Below are 15,772 nucleotides of genomic sequence, written 5' to 3'. Positions count from 1 at the left end.
AAAATAGAACCGGAATCGAATTTCGAACTTCCTAAGCGGATTTCTCGAGGAAACGGAACCTTAACAGAAGCGGTAAATCGCAAATTAGAGGGTCTTAGAGAAGAAATTTAGCTAAAATCTCGCGAGCACTTTGCGGAGTAATGAGTCTCGTCCGTTTGCCCGTTTACAATAAAATTAGCCTACTATTTTTTCCAAATCCGGCAGTACCCGAGCTACGCAGATTTCACATGTCTTATTTGGTCCCGATCGAGATTAAGATAATTTGAGACGAAAATCGTCCGCCAACAAGTAATCGAAAATATAAAAACACGAAAAGGTGTACAACACAAGGACTTCACAGTGGGTCACCCATCCTAGTACTGCTCTCTCCCAAGCACGCTTAACTTCAGAGTTATGATGGGATCCGGTGCATTAGTGCTGGTATGATCGCACCAGACATTGAGTGGGATGTTTATTCTTATATCCCTTAAGTACGTGTGGAGCGGGCGGCGATGGACAACACGCGGCACTGCTCTCGCCCAATCATAACCATGAAGTTAAGCGTTCTGGCACGATGGCAGAGCTAGGATGGGTGACCTCCTTGGGAAGACCTCGTGTCGCGACCGTTTACGTAAATTATGGATAAAACAGTCGAAATAATTGTTTTTAATGAGTTAACCGTCTCCGGAGTAATATGTGTCATACCCTTCCGCACATAACCGGCTCACGACAACAAAAATCGCTAAATGTTCGCAGAAAATAGGAAAAAAATAAGAAGAAGGAAATAGCGAATGTAAAGCTATTATTATAAACCTAGGATACGATAAAATGGAACCGGAATCGAATTTCAAACTTCCTAAGCGGATTTCTCGAGGAAACGAAAGATTAACTGAAGTAGTGAATCGCAAATTAGAGGTTCTTAGAGAAGGAATTCGGCTAAAATCTCGTCAGCTCATTGCGTACTAATGAGTCTCGTTCGTTTGCCCGTTTACAATCAAACTAGCCTAAAATTTTGTCCAAATCCGGCAGTGCCCGAGCTACGTTGATTTTACAAGTCTTATCTGGTCCCGATCGAGATTCAGATGATTTGATCCGAAAATCGTCTGTCAACAAGTAATCAAAAATAGAAAAACACGAAAAGGGATGCAACACGAGGACTTCCTAGGGGGTCAACCATCCTAGTACTGCTCTCGCCCAAGCATGCTTAACTACGGAGTTCAGATGGGATCCGATGCATTAGTGTTGGTATGATCGCACCCGACATTGAGTGGGATGTTTATACTTATATCCCTCGAGTACGTGTGGTGCGGGCGGCGATGGACAACACACGGCACTGCTCTCGCCCATTCAGAACCATGAAGTTAAGTGTTCTGTTGCGATGGCAGAGCTAGGATGGGTGACCTCCCTGGGATGTCCTCGTGTCGCGAGCGTTTACGTAAATTATAGCTAAAACAGTCGAAATAATTGTTTTTAATGACTTAACCGTCTCCGGAGTAATCTGCGTCATACCCTTCCGCACAGAACCGGCTCACTACAACAAAAATCGCTAAATGTTCCTAGAAAATAGAAAAATAATAAGAAGAAGGAAATAGTGAATGTAAAGCTATTTTTATTCCTGGGATACGTTAAAATAGAACCGGAATCGAATTTCGAACTTCCTAAGCGGATTTCTCGAGGAAACGGAATCTTAACAGAAGCGGTAAATCGCAAATTAGAGGGTCTTAGAGAAGAAATTTAGCTAAAATCTCGCGAGAACTTTGCGGAGTAATGAGTCTCGTCCGTTTGCCCGTTTACAATAAAATTAGCCTACTATTTTGTCCAAATCCGGCAGTACCCGAGCTACGCTGATTTCACATGTCTTATTTGGTCTCGATCGAGATTCAGATGATTTGAGCCGAAAATCGTCCGTCAACAAGTAATCGAAAATAGAAACACACGAAAAGGTGTACAACACAAGGAATTCACAGTGGTTCACCCATCCTAGTACTGCTCTCTCCCAAGCACGCTTAACTTCAGAGTTATGATGGGATCCGGTGCATTATTGCTGGTATGATCGCACCAGACATTGAGTGGGATGTTTATTCTTATATCCCTTAAGTACGTGTGGAGCGGGCGGCGATGGACAACACGCGGCACTGCTCTCGCCCAATCATAACCATGAAGTTAAGCGTTCTGGCGCGATTGCAGTGCTAGGATGGGTGACCTCCCTGGGAAGACCACGTGTCGCGACCGTTTACATAAATTATGGATAAAACAGTCGAAATAATTGTTTTTAATGAGTTAACCGTCTCCGGAGTAATCTGCGTCATACCTTTCCGCACAGAACCGGCTCACGACAACAAAAATCGAAAAATGTTACAGAAAATAGAAAAAAATAAGAAGAAAAAGCGAATGTAAAGCTATTATTATGCCTGAGATACGATAAAATGGAACCGGAATCGAATTTAGAACTTCCTAAGCGGATTTCTCGAGGAAACGGAAGCTTAACAGAAGCGGTAAATCACAAATTAGTGGGTCTTAGAGAAAGAATTCGGCTAAAATCTCGTCAGCTCATTGTGTAGTAAAGAGTCTCGGTCGTTTGCCCGTTTACAATCAAATTAGCCTACAATTTTGTCCAAATCCGGCAGTGCCCGAGCTACGTTGATTTCTCATGTCTTATCTGGTCCCGATCTAGATTCAGATGATTTGAGCCGAAAATAGTCTGTCAACAAGTAATCAAAAATAGAAAAAGACGAAAAGGTGTGCAACACGAGGACTTCCCTTGGGTTCACCCATCCTAGTACTGCTCTCGTCCAAGCATGCTTAACTTCGGAGTTCTAATGGGATCCGGTGCATTGGTGCTGGTACGATCGCACCCGACCTTGAGTTGGATGTATATTCTAATATCCCTCGAGTACGTGTGGAGCAGGCGGCGATGGACAACACGCGGAACAGCTCTCGCCCAATCATAACCATGACGTTAAGCGTTCTAGCGCGATGGCAGAGCTAGGATGGGTGACCTCCCTGGGAAGTCGAAATAATTGTTTTTAATGAGTTAACCGTCTCCAGAGTAATCTGCGTCATACCCTTCCGCACAGAACTCGCTCACGACAACAAAAATCGCTAAATGTTCCCAGAAAATAGAAAAAAATAAGAAGAAGAAAATAGCGAATGTAAAGCTATTATTTTGCCAGGGATACGATAAAATGGAACCGGAATCGAAACTCGAACTGGCTAAGCGGATTTCTCGAGGAAATGGAAGCTTAACAGAAACGGAAAATCGCAAATTAGAGGGTCTTAGAGAAAGAATTCGGCTAAAATCTCGTCAGCTCATTGCGGATTAATTAGTCTCGTTCGTTTGCCTTGTTACAATAAAATTAACCTACAATTTTGTCCAAATCAGGCAGTGCCCGATCTACGTTGATTTCACATGTCTTATTTGTTCCCGATCGAGATTCAGATGATTTGAGCCGAGAATCGTCTGTCAACAAGTTATACATAAAAATAGAAAAACACAAATTATGGACAAAACAGCTGAAATAATTGTTTTTAATTAGTTAACCTTCTCCGGAGTAATCTGCGTCATACCCTTCCGCATAAAACCGCCTCACGACAACAAAAATCGCAAAATAATCCCAGAAAATAGAAAAAAAATAAGAAGAAGGAAATAGCGAATGTAAAGCTATTATTATGCCTGGGATACGATAAAATGGAACCGGAATCGAATTTCGAACTTCCTAAGTGGATTTCTCGAGGAAACGGAAGCTTAACAGAAGCGGTAAATCTTAAATTAAAGGGTCTTAAAGAAGAAATTAGCCTATAATTTTGTCCAAATCGGGCAGTGCCCGAGTTACGTTGATTTCACATGTCTTATCTGGTCCCGATAGAGATTCACATGATTTGAGCCGAAAATCGTCTGTCCACAAGTAATAAAAAATAGAAAAACACGAAAAGGGGTGCAACACGAGGACTTCCCAGGGCGTCACCCATCCTAGTACTGCTCTCGCCCAAGCCCGCTTAACTTCGGAGTTCAGATGGGTCCGATGCATTAGTGCTGGTATGAACACACCCGGACATTTAGTGGGATGTTTATTCTTATATCCCTCGAGTACGTGTGGAGCGGGCGACGAAAGACAACACGCGGCACTTCTCTCGCCCAATCATAACCATGAAGTTAAGCGTGCTGGCGACCGTTTACGTAAATTATGGCAAAAAACAGTCGAAATAATTGTTTTTAATGAGTTAACCGTCTCCGGAGTAATCTGCGTCATACCCTTCCGCACAGAACCGACTCACGACAACAAAAATCGATAAATGTTCACAGAAAATAGAAAAAAAAAAATAAGAAGAAGGAAATAACGAATGTAAAGCTATTATTATGCCTGGGATACGATAAAATGGAACCGGAATCGAATTTCGAACTTCCTAAGCGGATTTCTCGAGGAAACGAAAGCTTAACAGAAGCGGTAAATCGCAAATTAGAGGGTCTTGGAGAAGGAATTCGGCTAAAATCTCGTCAGCTCATTGCGTAGTATGAGTCTCGTCCGTTTGCCCGTTTAAAATCAAATTAGCCTACAATTTTGTCCAAATCCGGCAGTGCCCGAGCTACTTTCATTTCACATGTCTTATCTGGTCCCGATCGAGATTCAGATGATTTGAGCCGAAAATCGTCTGTCAACAAGTAATCAAAAATAGAAAAACACGAAAAGGGGTGCAACACGAGGACTTCCCAGGGGGTCACCCATCCTAGTACTGCTCTCGCCCAAGCACGCCTAACTTCGGAGTTCTGATGAGATCCGATGCATTAGTGCTGGTATGATCGCACCCGACATTGGGTGGGATATTTATTCTTATATCCCTCGAGTACGTGTGGAGCGGGCGGCGATGGACAACACGCGGCACCGCTCTCGCCCAATCATAACCATGAAGTTAAGCGTTCTGGCGCGATGGCAGAGATAGGATGGGTGACCTCCCTGGGAAGACCTCGTGTCGCGACCGTTTACGTAAATTATGGATAAAACAGTCGAAATAATTGTTTTTAATGAGTTAACCGTCTCCGGAGTAATCTGCGTCATACCCTTCCGTACAGAACAGGCTCAAGACAACAAAAATCGATAAATGTTCCCAGAATATATAAAAAAAATAAGAAGAAGAAAATAATGAATCTAAAGCTATTATTATGCCTGGGATACGATAAAATGGAACCGGAATCGAATTTCGAACTTCCTAAGCGAATTTCACGAGGAAACGAAAGCTTAACAGAAGCGGTAAATCGCAAATTAGAGGGTCTTAGAGAAAGAATTCGGCTAAAATCTCGTCAGCTCATTGCGTAGATGAGTCACATCCGTTTGCCCGTTTACAATCAAATTAGCCTACAAATTTGTCCAAATCAGGCAGTGCCCGAGCTACTTTCATTTCACATGTCTTATCTTGTCCCGATCGAGATTCAGATGATTTGAGCCGTAAATCGTCTGTCAACAAGTAATCAAAAATAGAAAAATACAAAAAGGGGTGCAACACGAGGACTTCCCAGGGGGTCACCCATCCTAGTACTGTTTTTGCCCAAGCACCCTTAACTTCGGAGTTCTGATGGGATCCGGTGCATTAGTGCTGGTATGATCGCACCCGACATTGAGTGGGATGTTTATTCTTATATCCCTCGAGTACGTGTGGAGCGGGCGGCGATGGACAACACGCGGCACTGCTCTCGCCCAATCATAACCATGAAGTTAAGCGTTCTGGCGCAATGGAAGAGCTAGGATGGGTGACCTCCCTGGAAAGACCTCGTGTCGCGACCGTTTACGTAAATTATGGATAAAACAGTCGAAATATTGTTTTAATGAGTTAACCGTCTCCGGAGTAATCTGCGTCATACCCTTCCGCACAGAACCGGCTCACGACAACAAAAATCGATAAATGTTCACAGAAAATAGAAAAAAAAATAAGAAAAAGGAAATAACGAATGTAAAGCTATTATTATGCCTGGGATACGATAAAATGGAACCGGAATCGAATTTCGAACTTCCTAAGCGGATTTCTCGAGGAAACTAAAGCTTAACAGAAGCGGTAAATCGCAAATTAGAGGGTCTTGGAGAAGGAATTCGGCTAAAATCTCGTTAGCTCATTGCGTAGTAATGAGTCTCGTCCGTTGCCCGTTTACAATCAAATTAGCCTACAATTTTGTCCAAATCCGGTAGTGCCCGAGCTACTTTCATTTCACATGTCTTATCTGGTCCCGATCGAGATTCAGATGATTTGAGCCAAAAATTGTCTGCCAACAAGTAATCAAAAATAGAAAAACATGAAAAAGGGTGCAACACGAGGACTTTCTCAGGGGGTCACCCATCTAGTACTTGCTCTCCGCCCAAGCACGCTTAACATCAGAGTTCTGATGGGATCCGGTGCTTAGTGCTGGTATGATCGCACCCAACATTGAGTGGGATGTTTATTCTTATATCCCTCGAGTGCGTGTGGAGCGGGTGGTGATGGACAACACACGGCACTGCCCTCGCCCAATCATAACCATGAAGTTAAGCGTTCTGGCGTGATGACAGAGGTAGGATGGGTGACCTCCCTGGGAAGACCTCGTGTCGCGACCGTTTACGTAAATTATGGATAAAACAGTCGAAATAATTATTTTTAATGAGTTAACCGTCTCCGGAGTAATCAGCGTCATACTCTTCCGCACAGAACCGGCTCACGACAACAAAAATCGATAAATGTTCCCAGAAAATATAAAAAAAATAAGAAGAAGGAAATAACGAATGTAAAGCTATTATTATGCCTGGGATACCATAAAATGGAACCGGAATCGAATTTCGAACTTCCTAAGCGGATTTCTCGAGGAAACGAAAGCTTAACAGAAGCGGTAAATCGCAAATTAGAGGGTCTTGGAGAAGGAATTCGGCTAAAATCTCGTTAGCTCATTGCGTAGTAATGAGTCTCGTCCGTTTGCCCGTTTACAATCAAATTAGCCTACAATTTTGTCCAAATCCGGTAGTGCCCGAGCTACTTTCATTTCACATGTCTTATCTGGTCCCGATCGAGATTCAGATGATTTGAGCCAAAAATTGTCTGCCAACAAGTAATCAAAAATAGAAAAACATGAAAAGGGGTGCAACACGAGGACTTTCTCAGGGGGTCACCCATCCTAGTACTGCTCTCGCATAAGCACGCTTAACATCAGAGTTCTGATGGGATCCGGTGCATTAGTGCTGGTATGATCGCACCCAACATTGAGTGGGATGTTTATTCTTATATCCCTCGAGTGCGTGTGGAGCGGGTGGTGATGGACAACACGCGGCACTGCTCTCGCCCAATCATAACCATGAAGTTAAGCGTTCTGGCGCGATGGCAGAGATAGGATGGGTGACCTCCCTGGGAAGACCTCGTGTCGCGACCGTTTACGTAAATTATGGATAAAACAGTCGAAATAATTGTTTTAATGAGTTAATCGTCTCCGGAGTAATCTGCGTCATACCCTTCCGCACAGAACAAGCTCAAGACAACAAAAATCGATAAATGTTCCCAGAATATATAAAAAAAATAAGAAGGAAATAACGAATCTAAAGCTATTATTATGCCTGGGATACGATAAAATGGAACCGGAATCGAATTTCGAACTTCCTAAGCGGATTTCTCGAGGAAACGAAAGCTTAACAGAAGCGGTAAATCGCAAATTAGAGGGTCTTAGAGAAGGAATTCGGCTAAAATCTCGTAAGCTCATTGCGTAGTAATGAGTCTCGTCCGTTTGCCCATTTACAATCAAATTAACCTACAATTTTGTCCAAATCCGGCAGTGCCCGAGCTACTTTCATTTCACATGTCTTATCTGGTCCCGATCGAGATTCAGATGATTTGAGCCGAAAATCGTCTGTCAACAATTAATCAAAAATAGAAAAACACGAAAAGAGGTGCAACACGAGGACTTCCCAGGGGGTCACCCATCCCTAGTACTGCTCTCGCCCAAGCCCGCTTGACTTCGGTGTCTTGATGGGATCCGGTGCATTAGTGCTGGTATGATCGCACCCGACATTGAGTGGGATGTTTATTCTTATATCCCTCGAGTACGTGTGGAGCGGGCGGCGATGGACAACACACGGCACTGCCCTCGCCCAATCATAACCATGAAGTTAAGCGTTCTGACGCGATGACAGAGGTAGGATGGGTGACCTCCCTGGGAAGACCTCGTGTCGCGACCGTTTACGTAAATTATGGATAAAACAGTCGAAATAATTATTTTTAATGAGTTAACCGTCTCCGGAGTAATCAGCGTCATACTCTTCCGCACAGAACCGGCTCACGACAACAAAAATCGATAAATGTTCCCAGAAAATATAAAAAAAATAAGAAGAAGGAAATAACGAATGTAAAGCTATTATTATGCCTGGGATACCATAAAATGGAACCGGAATCGAATTTCGAACTTCCTAAGCGGATTTCTCGAGGAAACGAAAGCTTAACAGAAGCGGTAAATCGCAAATTAGAGGGTCTTGGAGAAGGAATTCGGCTAAAATCTCGTTAGCTCATTGCGTAGTAATGAGTCTCGTCCGTTTGCCCGTTTACAATCAAATTAGCCTACAATTTTGTCCAAATCCGGTAGTGCCCGAGCTACTTTCATTTCACATGTCTTATCTGGTCCCGATCGAGATTCAGATGATTTGAGCCAAAAATTGTCTGCCAACAAGTAATCAAAAATAGAAAAACATGAAAAGGGGTGCAACACGAGGACTTTCTCAGGGGGTCACCCATCCTAGTAATGCTCTCGCCCAAGCACGCTTAACATCAGAGTTCTGATGGGATCCGGTGCATTAGTGCTGGTATGATCGCACCCAACATTGAGTGGGATGTTTATTCTTATATCCCTCGAGTGCGTGTGGAGCGGGTGGTGATGGACAACACGCGGCACTGCTCTCGCCCAATCATAACCATGAAGTTAAGCGTTCTGGCGCGATGGCAGAGATAGGATGGGTGACCTCCCTGGGAAGACCTCGTGTCGCGACCGTTTACGTAAATTATGGATAAAACAGTCGAAATAATTGTTTTAATGAGTTAATCGTCTCCGGAGTAATCTGCGTCATACCCTTCCGCACAGAACCAGCTCAAGACAACAAAAATCGATAAATGTTCCCAGAATATATAAAAAAAATAAGAAGAAGGAAATAACGAATCTAAAGCTATTATTATGCCTGGGATACGATAAAATGGAACCGGAATCGAATTTCGAACTTCCTAAGCGGATTTCTCGAGGAAACGAAAGCTTAACAGAAGCGGTAAATCGCAATCTAGAGGGTCTTGGAGAAGGAATTCGGCTAAAATCTCGTCAGCTCATTGCGTAGTATGAGTCTCGTCCGTTTGCCCGTTTAAAATCAAATTAGCCTACAATTTTGTCCAAATCCGGCAGTGCCCGAGCTACTTTCATTTCACATGTCTTATCTGGTCCCGATCGAGATTCAGATGATTTGAGCCGAAAATCGTCTGTCAACAAGTAATCAAAAATAGAAAAACACGAAAAGGGGTGCAACACGAGGACTTCCAAGGGGGTCACCCATCTTGATACTGCTCTCGCCCAAGCACGCTTAACTTCGGAGTTCTGATGAGATCCGGTGCTGGTATGATCGCACCCGACATTGGGTAGGATATTTATTCTTATATCCCTCGAGTACGTGTGGAGCGGGCGGCGATGGACAACACGCGGCACTGCTCTCGCCCAATCATAACCATGAAGTTAAGCGTTCTGGCGCGATGGCAGAGCTGGGATGGGTGACCTCCTTGGGAAGACCTCGTGTCGCGATCGGTTATGTAAATTATGGTTAAAACAGTCGAAATAATTGTTTTTTAAGAGTTAACCGTCCCCGGAGTAATCTGCGTCATACCCTTCCGCACAGAACCGGCTAACGACAACAAAAATCGATAAATGTTCTCAGAAAATAGAAAAAAAATAAGAAAAAGGAAAAAACGAATGTAAAGCTATTATTATGCCTGGGATACGATAAAATAGAACCGGAATCGAATTTTGAACTTCCTAAGCGGATTTCTCGATGAAACGAAAGCTTAACAGAAGCGGTAAATCGAAAATTAGAGGGTCTTAGAGAAAGAATTCAGCTAAAATCTCGTCAGCTCATTGCGCAGTAATGAGTCTCGTCCGTTTGCCTGTTTACAATCAAATTAGCCTACAATTTTGTCCAAATCCGGCAGTGCCCGAGCTACTTTCATTTCACATGTCTTATCTGGTCCCGATCGAGATTCAGATGATTTAAGCCGAAAATCGTTTGTCAAAAAGTAATCAAAAATAGAAAAACACGAAAAGGGGTGCAACACGAGGACTCCCAGGGGGTCACCCATCCTAGTACTGCTCTCGCCCAAGCACGCTTAATTTCGGAGTCTTGATGGGATCCGGTGCATTAGTGCTGGTATGACCGCACCCGACATTAAGTAGGATGTTTATTCTTATATCCCTCAAGTACGTGTGGAGCGGGCGGCGATGGACAACACGCGGCACTGCTATTGCCCAATCATAACCATGAAGTTAAGCGTTCTGGCGCGATGGCAGAGCTAGGATAGGTGACTTCCCTGGGAAGACCTCGTGTCGCGACCGTTTACGTTAATTATGGATAAAACAGTCGAAATATTGTTATTAATGAGTTAACCGTCTCCGGAGTAATCTGCGTCATACCCTTCCGCACATAACCGGCTCACGACAACAAAAATCGATAAATGTTCACAGAAAATAGAAAGAAAAATAAGAAGAAGAAAAATAACGAATGTAAAGCAATTATTATGCCTGGGATACGATAAAATGGAACCGGAATCGAATTTCGAACTTCCTATGCAGATTTCTCGAGGAAACGAAAGCTTAACAGAAGCAATAAATCGCAAATTAGAGGGTCTTAGAGAAGGAATTCGGTTAAAATCTCGTCAGCTCATTGCGTAGTATGAGTCTCGTCCGTTTGCCAGTTTACAATCAAATTAGCCTACAATTTTGTCCAAATCTGGCAGTGCCCGAGCTACTTTCATTTCACATGTCTTATCTGGTCCCGATTGAGATTCAGATGATTTAAGCCGAAAATCGTCTGTCAAAAAGTAATCAAAAATAGAAAAACACGAAAAGGGGTGCACAACACCAGGATTCCTAGGGGGTCACCCATCCTAGTACTGCTCTCGCCCAAGCACGCTTAATTTCGGAGTTCTGATGGGATTTGATGTATTAGTGCTGGTATGATTGCACCGACTTTGAGTGGAATCTTTTATCTTATATCCCTCGAGTACGTGTGGAGCGGGCGGCGATGGACAACACGCGGCACTGCTCTTGCCCAATCATAACCATGAAGTTAAGCGTTCTGGCGCGATGGCAGAGCTAGGATGGGTGACTTCCCTGGGAAGACCTCGTGTCGCGACCGTTTACGTTAATTATGGATAAAACAGTCGAAATATTGTTATTAATGAGTTAACCGTCTCCAGAGTAATATGCGTCATACCCTTCCGCACATAACCGGCTCACGACAACAAAAATCGATAAATGTTCACAGAAAATAGAAAGAAAAATAAGAAGAAGAAAAATAACGAATGTAAAGCTATTATTATGCTTGGGATACGATAAAATGGAACCGGAATCGAATTTCGAACTTCCTATGCGGATTTCTCGAGGAAACGAAAGCTTAACAGAAGCGGTAAATCGAAAATTAGAGGGTCTTAGAAGAGGTAATCGCAAATTAGAGGGTCTTAGAAAAGGAATTCGTCTAAAATCTCGTCAGCTCATTTCGTAGTAATGAGTCTCGTCCGTTTGCCCGTTTACAATCAAATTAGCCTACAATTTTGTCCAAATCCGGCAGTGTCCGAGCTACTTTCATTTCACATGTCTTATCTGGTCTCGATCGAGATTCAGATGATTTAAGCTGAAAATCGTCTGTCAAAAAGTAATCAAAAATAGAAAAACACGAAAAGGGGTGCAACACGTGGACTCCCGGGGGATCACACATCCTAGTACTGCTCTCGCCCAAGCACGTTTAACTTCGGAGTTCTGATGGGATCCGGTGCATTAGTGCTGGTATGATCGCACGCGACATTGAGTGGGATGTTTATTCTTATATCCCTCGAGTACGTGTGGACCGCGGGCGGCGATGGACAACACGCGGCACTGCTATCGCCCAATCTAAACATGAAGTTAAGCGTTCTGGCGCTGATGGCAGAGCTAGGATGGGTGACCTCCCTAGGAAGAACTCGTGTCGCGACCATTTACGTAAATTATGGATAAAACAGTCGAAATAATTATTTTTAATGAGTTAACTGGGATACGATAAAATAGAACCGGAATCGAATTTCGAACTTCCTAAGCGGATTTCTCGATGAAACGAAAGCTTAACGGAAGCGGTAAATCGAAAATTAGAGGGTCTTAGAGAAGGAATTCAGCAAAAATCTCGTCAGCTCATTGCGTAGTAATGAGTCTCGTCCGTTTGCCTGTTTACAATCAAATTAGCCTACAATTTTGTCCAAATCCGGCAGTGCCCGAGCTACTTTCATTTCACATGTCTTATCTGGTCCCGATCGAGATTCAGATGATTTAGCCGAAAATCGTCTGTCAAAAAGTAATCAAAAATAGAAAAACACGAAAAGGGGTGCAACACGAGGACTCCCAGGGGGTCACCCATCCTAGTACTGCTCTCGCCCAAGCACGCTTAATTTCGGAGTCTTGATGGGATCCGGTGCATTAGTGCTGGTATGATCGCACCCGACATTGAGTAGGATGTTTAGTCTTATATCCCTCAGTACGTGTGCGAGCGGGCGGCGATGGACAACACTCGGCACTGCTCTTGCCCATCATAACCATGAAGTTAAGCGTTCTGGCGCGGGATGGCAGAGCTAGGATAGGTGACTTCCCCTGGGAAGACCTCGTGTCGCGACCGTTTACGTTAATATGGATAAAACAGTCGAAATATTGTTATTTAATGGTTAACGTCTCCGGAGTAATCGCGCATACCCTTTCGTACATAACCGGCTCACGACAACAAAAATCGATAAATGTTCACAGAAAATAGAAAGAAAAATAAGAAGAAGAAAAATAACGAATGTAAAGCTATTATTATGCTTGGGATACGATAAAATGTAACCGGAATCGAATTTCGAACTTCCTATGCGGATTTCTCGAGGAAACGAAAGCTTAATAGAAGCGGTAAATCACAAATTAGAGGGTCTTAGAAAATAAATTCGGCTAAAATCTCGTCAGCTCATTTCGTAGTAATGAGTCTCGTCCGTTTGCCCGTTTACAATCAAATTAGCCTACAATTTTGTCCAAATCCGGCAGTGTCCGAGCTACTTTCATTTCACATGTCTTATCTGGTCCCGATCGAGATTCACATGATTTAAGCTGAAAATCGTCTGTCAAAAAGTAATCAAAAATAGAAAAACACGAAAAAGGGTGCAACACGAGGACTCCCAGGGGATCACACATCCTAGTACAGCTCTCGCCCAAGCACGTTTAACTTCGGAGTTCTGATGGGATCCGGTGCATTAGTGCTGGTATGATCGCACGCGACATAAAGTGGGATGTTTATTCTTATATCCCTCGAGTACGTGTGGAGCGGGCGGCGATGGACAACACGCTGCACTGCTCTCGCCCAATTATAACCATGAAGTTAAGCGTTCTGGCGCGATGGCAGAGCTAGGATGGTGACCTCCCTAGGAAGAACTCGTGTCGCGACCGTTTACGTAAATTATGGATAAAGCAGTCGAAATAATTGTTTTTAATGAGTTAACCGTCTCCGGAGTAATTTGCGTCCTACCCTTCTGAAAGAACCGTTTCACGACAACAAATATCGATAAATGTTCCCGAAAATAGAAAAAAAAATAAGAAGAAGGAAATAACGAATGTAAAGCTATTTTTATGCCTGTGATACGATAAAATGGAACCGGAATCAAATTTCGAACTTCCTAAGTGGATTTCTCGAGGAAACGAAAGCTTAACAGAAGCGGTAAATCGCAAATTAGAGGGTCTTGGAGAAGGAATTCGGCTAAAATCTCGTCAGCTCATTGCGTAGTATGAGTCTCGTCCGTTTGCCCGTTTAAAATCAAATTAGCCTACAATTTTGTCCAAATCCGGCAGTGCCCGAGCTACTTTCATTTCACATGTCTTATCTGGTCCCGATCGAGATTCAGATGATTTGAGCCGAAAATCGTCTGTCAACAAGTAATCAAAAATAGAAAAACACGAAAAGGGGTGCAACACGAGGACTTCCCAGGGGGTCACACATCTTGATACTGCTCTCGCCCAAGCACGCCTAACTTCGGAGTTCTGATGAGATCCGGTGCATTAGTGCTAGTATGATCGCATCCGACATTGGGTGGGATATTTATTCTTATATCCCTCGAGTACGTGTGGAGCGGGCGGCGATGGACAACACGCGGCGCTGCTCTTGCCCAATTATAACCATGAAGTTAAGCGTTCTTGCGCGATGGAAGAGCTAGGATGGGTGACCTCCATGGGAAGATCTCGTGTCGCGACCATTTACGTAAATTATGGATAAAACAGTCGAAATATTGTTTTTAATGAGTTAACCGTCTTCGAAGTAATCTGCGTCATACCATTCCGCACAGAACCGGCTCACGACAACAAAAATCGATAAATGTTCCCAGAAAATAGAAAAAAAATAAGAAGAAAGGAATAACGAATGTAAAGCTATTATTATGCCTGGGGATACGATAAAATGGAACCGGAATCGAATTTCGAACTTCCTATGCGGATTTCTCGAGGAAACGAAAGCTTAACAGAAGCGATAAATCGCAAATTAGAGGGTCTTAGAGAAGGAATTCGGTTAAAATCTCGTCAGCTCATTGCGTAGTACGAGTCTCGTCCGTTTGCCAGTTTACAATCAAATTAGCCAACAATTTTGTCCAAATCCGGCAGTGCCCGAGCTACTTTCATTTCACATGTCTTATTTGGTCCCGATCGAGATTCAGATAATTTGAGCCGAAAATCGTCTGTCAAAAAGTAATCAAAATAGAAAAAAACACGAAAAGGGGTGCAACACGGACTTCCAGGGGGTCACCATCCTAGTACTGCTCTCGCCCAAGCACGCTTAACTTCGGAGTTTGATGGGATCCGGTGCATTAGTGCTGGTATGATCGCAACCATTGAGTGGGATATTCTTATATCCCTCAAGTACGTGTGGAGCGGGCGGCGATGGACAACACGCGGCACTGCTCTTGCCCAATCATAACCATGAAGTTAAGCGTTCTGGCGCGATGGTAGAGCTAGGATGGGTGACTTCCCTGGGAAGACCTCGTGTCGCGACCGTTTACGTTAATTATGGATAAAACAGTCGAAATATTGTTATTAATGAGTTAACCGTCTCCGGAGTAATCTGCATCATACCCTTCCGCACATAACCGGCTCACGACAACAAAAATCGATAAATGTTCACAGAAAATAGAAAGAAAAATAAGAAGAAGAAAAATAACGAATGTAAAGCTATTATTATGCTTGGGATACGATAAAATGGAACCGGAATCGAATTTCGAACTTCCTATGCGGATTTCTCGAGGAAACGAAAGCTTAACAGAACGGTAAATCGCAAATTAGTGGGTCTTAGAGAAGGAATTCGGCTAAAATCTGGTCAGCTCATTGCGTAGTAATGAGCCTCGTCCGTTTGCCTGTTTACAATCAAATTAGCCTACAATTTTGTCCAAATCCGGCAGTGCCCGAGCTACTTTCATTTCACATATCTTATCTTGTCCCGATCGAGATTCAGATAATTTGAGCCGAAAATCGTCTGCCAACAAGTAATCAAAAATAGAAAAACACGAAAAGGGGTGCAACACG

The 15,772-nt window shown here is 43.4% G+C and overlaps 11 non-coding genes and 8 pseudogenes across 11 annotated transcripts; all 19 read right to left on the bottom strand.

Moving 5' to 3' along the window:
* Positions 1–315: 315 nt before the first annotated feature.
* LOC142511457 (5S ribosomal RNA) lies at positions 316–434 on the bottom strand (annotated as a pseudogene).
* A 685-nt stretch (positions 435–1,119) lies between these two features.
* Positions 1,120–1,238, bottom strand: LOC142508002 (5S ribosomal RNA). The gene has a single exon (XR_012806236.1). It is a non-coding gene; the product is annotated as a 5S ribosomal RNA (ribosomal RNA).
* Positions 1,239–1,921: 683 nt separating this feature from the next.
* LOC142512544 (5S ribosomal RNA) lies at positions 1,922–2,040 on the bottom strand (annotated as a pseudogene).
* Positions 2,041–2,717: 677 nt separating this feature from the next.
* LOC142509087 (5S ribosomal RNA) lies at positions 2,718–2,836 on the bottom strand. Its single transcript, XR_012807275.1, has one exon. It is a non-coding gene; the product is annotated as a 5S ribosomal RNA (ribosomal RNA).
* A 1,075-nt stretch (positions 2,837–3,911) lies between these two features.
* LOC142510716 (5S ribosomal RNA) lies at positions 3,912–4,029 on the bottom strand (annotated as a pseudogene).
* Positions 4,030–4,666: 637 nt separating this feature from the next.
* On the bottom strand, positions 4,667–4,785 carry LOC142514208 (5S ribosomal RNA). The gene has a single exon (XR_012810114.1). It is a non-coding gene; the product is annotated as a 5S ribosomal RNA (ribosomal RNA).
* A 681-nt stretch (positions 4,786–5,466) lies between these two features.
* LOC142513991 (5S ribosomal RNA) lies at positions 5,467–5,585 on the bottom strand. Its single transcript, XR_012809908.1, has one exon. It is a non-coding gene; the product is annotated as a 5S ribosomal RNA (ribosomal RNA).
* A 681-nt stretch (positions 5,586–6,266) lies between these two features.
* Positions 6,267–6,386, bottom strand: LOC142511712 (5S ribosomal RNA; annotated as a pseudogene).
* A 683-nt stretch (positions 6,387–7,069) lies between these two features.
* LOC142508016 (5S ribosomal RNA) lies at positions 7,070–7,189 on the bottom strand. The gene has a single exon (XR_012806250.1). It is a non-coding gene; the product is annotated as a 5S ribosomal RNA (ribosomal RNA).
* A 679-nt stretch (positions 7,190–7,868) lies between these two features.
* Positions 7,869–7,988, bottom strand: LOC142510808 (5S ribosomal RNA; annotated as a pseudogene).
* Positions 7,989–8,671: 683 nt separating this feature from the next.
* LOC142516682 (5S ribosomal RNA) lies at positions 8,672–8,791 on the bottom strand. The gene has a single exon (XR_012812464.1). It is a non-coding gene; the product is annotated as a 5S ribosomal RNA (ribosomal RNA).
* Positions 8,792–9,472: 681 nt separating this feature from the next.
* LOC142512004 (5S ribosomal RNA) lies at positions 9,473–9,583 on the bottom strand (annotated as a pseudogene).
* Positions 9,584–10,266: 683 nt separating this feature from the next.
* LOC142517106 (5S ribosomal RNA) lies at positions 10,267–10,384 on the bottom strand. Its single transcript, XR_012812866.1, has one exon. It is a non-coding gene; the product is annotated as a 5S ribosomal RNA (ribosomal RNA).
* A 685-nt stretch (positions 10,385–11,069) lies between these two features.
* Positions 11,070–11,187, bottom strand: LOC142512284 (5S ribosomal RNA; annotated as a pseudogene).
* A 713-nt stretch (positions 11,188–11,900) lies between these two features.
* Positions 11,901–12,018, bottom strand: LOC142516043 (5S ribosomal RNA). The gene has a single exon (XR_012811858.1). It is a non-coding gene; the product is annotated as a 5S ribosomal RNA (ribosomal RNA).
* Positions 12,019–12,569: 551 nt separating this feature from the next.
* Positions 12,570–12,687, bottom strand: LOC142516290 (5S ribosomal RNA). The gene has a single exon (XR_012812092.1). It is a non-coding gene; the product is annotated as a 5S ribosomal RNA (ribosomal RNA).
* Positions 12,688–13,369: 682 nt separating this feature from the next.
* On the bottom strand, positions 13,370–13,487 carry LOC142516813 (5S ribosomal RNA). Its single transcript, XR_012812587.1, has one exon. It is a non-coding gene; the product is annotated as a 5S ribosomal RNA (ribosomal RNA).
* Positions 13,488–14,167: 680 nt separating this feature from the next.
* Positions 14,168–14,286, bottom strand: LOC142508994 (5S ribosomal RNA). The gene has a single exon (XR_012807188.1). It is a non-coding gene; the product is annotated as a 5S ribosomal RNA (ribosomal RNA).
* A 683-nt stretch (positions 14,287–14,969) lies between these two features.
* Positions 14,970–15,083, bottom strand: LOC142512011 (5S ribosomal RNA; annotated as a pseudogene).
* Between the last annotated feature and the right edge of the window lie 689 nt (positions 15,084–15,772).

Source organism: Primulina tabacum, chromosome 10 (assembly GCF_025594145.1).
Source record: "Primulina tabacum isolate GXHZ01 chromosome 10, ASM2559414v2, whole genome shotgun sequence".
In the NCBI taxonomy this organism is placed as follows: domain Eukaryota; kingdom Viridiplantae; phylum Streptophyta; class Magnoliopsida; order Lamiales; family Gesneriaceae; genus Primulina; species Primulina tabacum.
Note: the sequence above shows the minus strand (reverse complement) of the source record. Positions and strands in the feature narration are given on the sequence as shown.